Genomic DNA, 6,131 nt, shown 5'->3' with positions numbered 1-6,131 from the left:
GTTGTTCAGCATCTTAGCTGTAGAGGGCAGTGTCACTGGCCCTCATATGTGGGATCCGAACCGGGGCCCTCTGGCGTCCCAAGCCAGCTCTTAACCATCGTGCCGCTCGGCCGGCCCAGTTGCAAGACGTTTCTACTGACTGCTGCTGGGTATGGAGAAATAGGCAATGAATAAAGGGGCTCTTGAGTGTGTCAATGAGGGGTTTCAGTTAGGTGTGGGGGGACACTATAATTTTTTTTCTGCTTTTTTGTAGTGCTGAACTGTGCTTTTTAAATTTGACTCCATAAAGACAATGATCCATAGGAGACCCTTGAATGTTATAATAGCATTACATACATGTATTTAAAATGTGAAACAATTACATGCTCTGCATATCTTACCTTGGTATTAATTAGGTTGGGCTTAATTAAAATCCAAGACTATAAATTGATTTTATGAAAATTAACTATTAAGAATTCAATGTCCTTAATAACAAAATTAATCATATCATCTGACCAAATAGGAGTGACTAACTAGAGTTAGTCCTTGATCTATAAGGATCACGAGTAACCTTTTTCAATCTATTTTCTGTAGCTTCAAAGTTATTTTCATATTGAACTATCCATTGTATTTGTAATAGGACAATAAATGACCTCTAGAAAATTGGATTTCTATTTCCCTTTTAATGGTTGCTTTCTAAGTTCCAGATTTATTTTATAATCAGTATGTATTTTTTTATAATCCAAAAACAATAATGAAAATGGCATATCAATTTCCCATGACTACTATTTCTGGTGTTCTACTAGTTCATCATTTTTATGCTCAAATGGCATATTTTGGGAATCTGCCATGGAAATGGTTACAATGGATCAATCCTTAAGAAAGTTGCTTTTCCAATCAAATATTCAATTAGAGGACATGTCTCTATGCCTCCTCTAATACTTATGCTGTGCCTTGTATTCCAGCTTTCCGTTTTCCACCTAGAACTTGTTCAGACTCATTGACCAACGTAACTAAGCATTTGAGACAAAACAAAAACAACCAACGAACCAACCAACCAACCAACCAAACAAACAAAAAGCCTGGTTGTTTAATTTACTGAGACTTGTAGAACTTATGAGAGTTAAACTTTCATATAACTCCCTCTGTAGTTTACTAGGTGCCTTTCCCATTTGTAGGAGGATTACTCAGCACTAAAAACCAAAGCTCTTTAATAAATCAGACTGCCTGTGTATGCTTAAGAAATGTTTTCTAAAAACTACCAAACTTGCATAAACTTTAGATCTCAGTTAATCATACTCAGCATGAGTCATCAACCCTTTTTCCCTCCTTCTCAAAAAATGCCATACAGAGAGATGCATCCAAAAGCTATTCTGTTACTCCTCTTCTATGTGGGACCCAATCTTGGATGCCTGTGCCTGGGAGCCACTAAGAGCAGTGGGGGTTGTGGGCTGAAGTAAAGGGCAAACTGAAGCCCTTGTGATGCTTTGGCGTTCTCCAGAAACCTGAAATATTCTTTCTACTCAAAGCATTTACTTGCTGCCATAACGCGTAGTTTCTTCTACACAACAATAGCTTTCTTATTAGATGCTTTTGACTTCATTAAGATTCCTTTGGCAGCATATGCCACTACACCATGTAAATGTGGAGTACACACAAGCCAGCAAACTCAACACACCACCTTTTTCTTATATACCAAGCTGCAACAGAATAAAATGTGTAGGCTCACAAAAGCACTCACTAAGTGATTTTATGAAAAGATATTCCCTCCTCCCCAAATTGCAGAACATGCTGCTGGGAAGCCCTTTTTGAATTGCTTTTTAAGTTCACAAAAGCATTCACTTTTCAGAATGTTTACTTCAAGTTATGATTGTTCAGATTTCTGGGTGAAAAAAACATGTACACAATTGTTTTCACCTGCAAATGACATAGGCAGAACACACTGATGTTTATAATCAATTTCGTGTTTACAGTTCTTCTCCTTAATTATGTTGCACTCTGTAAAAGGGACTGAAGAATAGATTAATGTTAAAGCTGAAGGGTATAATGATGTAAATAAATCTAAACCTTTCAGGTGTTTGGTTTTAAAAGCTGTTGTGAAAAGTGGCCAGGGGACCGGCCGAGTGGCGTGATGGTTGAGAGCTCGCTTGGGATGCCAGAGGGCCCCGGTTCGGATCCCACATATGAGGGCCAGTGACACTGCCCTCCACAGCTAAGATGCTGAACAACAGCTCAACCTGGNGTTGTTCAGCATCTTAGCTGTGGAGGGCAGTGTCACTGGCCCTCATATGTGGGATCCGAACCGGGGCCCTCTGGCGTCCCAAGCCAGTTCTTAACTAACCATTGCGCCACTCGGCCGGCCCAATATGTATACTTCTTGAAGGCAGAGTCTACGTCTCATTCATTTACTTTTTATTGACTAAGCCACTTTACACACCTTAGACACTTAAAAAGTTTAATGTTTAATGGATGAATGCACAACCAAACTTTTCCTCTTTCCAGCTACTGTCTTCATTTGAGAAAATTGAAATAAAGGATTTATAAGTTTACTCTAAAGCACTAATGTTGACTGTTACATTTTTGGGATCAAATAGTATTCTGTATTCCTGCATATAGAATTTATAGCCTCCCCCACTTTATGTTAGGAGGTGATAGAACTTTTCAAAAATAACGTGTAAACATGTTAATAAAAATTTGCAGAAGGATTAGCCTATAATGATCCTTACTCCATTAAAAAATTTGTATAACACAAATAATGTACACATATTTGACTTTGCTTCTTTCGCTGTAAGTGTAAATCTTCTGGGTGTCCTTTTGTTTCTATCCCTTGAACCAAATCAAATGAATTGTGTTAAACACTGTTTATAATTTGAAAATTATAGTAAGATCATATGTCTTTGCTGAGTATATTTCAGAGGTCAGAATTCTGGTTATGATTTTCAAAGACTGAAACTTAAAGAAAAAAGTTATCTGGGGATATACACATCATTTTATACAGTCTGTTTTAGTTATTTTTATTTTTGTTTTTAATATTTCATTTTGTTTTTTTTTAAATGCTTATTAGCAAGTCAAAATACCCCTTGATTTTTCTTACTATAGGATTGATTTTGGAAATTAATTATCTTTAACACAATCAAGAAAGGACTTTTGCAAGAAGTAAGTTTTAAGAGAGGAAAAACAATTCTTATAAATTGGAAAGGACCTTTATTCTTACAATGAAACAGCACTGGCTTTCAAGAAGACATAAAAAATTCTGATATTTCTACTCTAGTTTTTAGGGAGGCTGTCATTAAAATAAAAAATATGTTGTTGCTGAGGGTGGGGAAGGAAGAGAGAGAGGATGGGTGGCAGATGTGACGTGTCAAAACATCTCCAAAGGAGCTTGATATTATAACATTATTCTTTGGAGGCATATTAATAGAAAAAACAAAAACAGAAACAAATATATAGCTGTCTCTTTAGGCATTGTGTTTGCTATCTGACCTCAAAACTTAATATCATTTGTAATGCTTTGTAAACCAGTGTAGTTTACAAGAGTAAAATATTCTTCTTTTCGTCACTGTTATTGGTACTATTATGATTATACTTGTTTGAGCAATGAGTATTCATGCCACCATTTGTCATTATGTTTCCATGTTTATGCATGTGAGCTGAATATTATGATGAAAAGTAACTTGCTCAAGGCCAGGATACCAGGATAAAGCCAGAATTTAGTTTATGACTCAGATGTCTGGGCTTCAAGTTCATGACATGTAGCTCCTTTGTCACATGGCTCATAAGTGGCTTTGATGTTGTCATTATCCTGTTGGAAACAATCATAGCATAAAAGCTTACCTGAAATTGGAAAAATTTTGGCAAACTAAGGTTTTTGATTGCATACGACTCTTGTTTCTATTGTGGATATTTCCCTCAGTTGAAAGAGAAAGGAAAAATGTATTTTGCCTTAAAAGGTCCTTAGTAATCTGCAACATTTCTTCATGAATCATTTTCTATTTTCCAACCTTCAGCAGGTGAAATTCAGAACATGCTGGAATGAACTTTCCCAGTGAGTAGCTACCAGGACAGTAAATCTCACCCAAAGAATTCGTTGAGGTGTGTTGTCCCATAGCCAGTGCACCTGTGTTCTCATAAAGACACATAATAAATATAACACATTCACAGATGGTGCGCATTTACACAGACTATATACAAGTCACAATTTTCTGATTAATCATATTGTGTAGATCCCTACACTGTCCAATGGGTAGCTATATGTGGTTATATAAATTTAGTTGAAATTTTATAAAATATGAATTCAAATTCTCATTCACAGTGACCACATTTCGAGTGCTCATAACCATCTACAGATATAAACACTCCCATCATCTCAGAAATTACTAATGGACGATGCTGGTATAGATACTTGCTGTGCAAGATATGGTTCAAGAAAAGGACTAGCAACACTAACAGAGGCAGCGACAACATGTGAGAGTGAGTGCCTTAGAAAGACAGAATCTCAGACCACCATGTATGTACATGTATCTACATTCCAATAAGACTCTCAGGTGACTCACAAGCGTGTAAAACTTGAGAAGAGCTATAGTAGTCAAATAAGATAGTTCAGTATGTTTCAAAACAGAAATATCAATTTTAGTCTAAAGTAATTCAATTAACCTTCTAATTTTGGTAGTTTTGTGGCATATGTAAAAAGATAATTATTAACATTTCTCCTTACATATCTGGAATTTTGTCTATCTTTCCCACTCAAATGTTGTTATTCCAAAGGAAATCACCCTAATATCCATGAAGGAAAGTTGATATAAATTATAATTTAAGCTATAATAATACTTATTTAAACATGTATTTAATCCAGCTAGTTGACAATTAATTCAATTTTTACCATGTAGAGTCTACATTACATATAATGTGAAAATAAGATATAAAATTCTAATAACTTTATTGTTCTTTTTTTGTATATGTACGAGTTTTATTTAGTAATGCCATTTTCCCTTTTTCTTGTCATGTGTTTTTATTTTGGTTTCATTTTTAGTTTCGAATATTATAATAATTCTTCTTGTTTGAAGAAGTATTTATAACTCACTATAGTCCAATTCTCATGAAAAGATTTCCCTGCCTCCAGACAGGTTTCTGATAATATACAAAGAAATATCCTGGGGCCAGCCGAGTGGCACGTTGGTTAAGAGCTGGCTTGGGACGCCAGAGGGCCCCGGTTCAGGTCCCACATATGAGGGCCAGTGACACTGCCCCCTACAGCTAAGATGCTGAACAACAGCTCAACCTGGAGCTGGGCTGCCGTGAGTCGCCGGCGATGGCATAGGCTGCAGTCCTTGCTGCAGTGGGTTGCCATGGGCTACCTTGTGTAATGAGTGGCCATCCAGAAACTGGCGACTGATCTGCCTCACCCAGGAAGAGCGCAATGATGGTGCCAACTTGGGCCAGTGAAGCAGTGTCCTCCACAACTAGACTGAAGAACAAAAGGATAGCAACTTGTCTGTTCCCCATCCCCCAATTTCCCAATAAAAATCTTAAAAAAAAAATATCCTGAACATCTCTGTTCTCGATGATTATTGATGATTAATTAATTTTTTTAAATTCCAAAGCTCTGTTCTTTAACATTGTACTAATCACTATTTATTTTCCTACATGTACAGTGACACAATTACCCAAAACACACACACACACACACACAGTCACACACACACACACACACGTACCTATGTTTAACTATTTTGTAATGTTGTAATATGGCTCATTAAATATTTCATATCTAAACCATAATAAAATTATACCTCAACTTCATAGTTCAATTAGAATGTTGCCAATAGAATCTGACAGAACTCCAAATTTTGGCCACCTGACAGGTAAAAACTAAACTACCAGGAAAGCGTTCACAGTTTTTTGTTTCTCTCTCTCCCCCACATGGTTATTTGCAACTGGATTTCTCTCCTTCCCCACATTCTGAGGGAAGTTATCTTTGTGATTTCTTAGTGTTTAGGAGGACAGATAGGCTAAAGAGGTAGAAGGCATCAGACTGCGGTTGAGAATGCAATTGATAAGAACTTCTAAATTGAAATTTCATATTAAGAGCTTGAAGAGTAGACAGAAAATTTTGCTATTTCAGTTGCAAGACGTTTCTTTTTCTTTTTTTTTTT

Source organism: Hipposideros armiger, unplaced genomic scaffold, assembly GCF_001890085.2.
Source record: "Hipposideros armiger isolate ML-2016 unplaced genomic scaffold, ASM189008v1 scaffold_351, whole genome shotgun sequence".
Lineage (NCBI taxonomy): Eukaryota > Metazoa > Chordata > Mammalia > Chiroptera > Hipposideridae > Hipposideros > Hipposideros armiger.
This window is presented reverse-complemented; position numbering follows the sequence as displayed.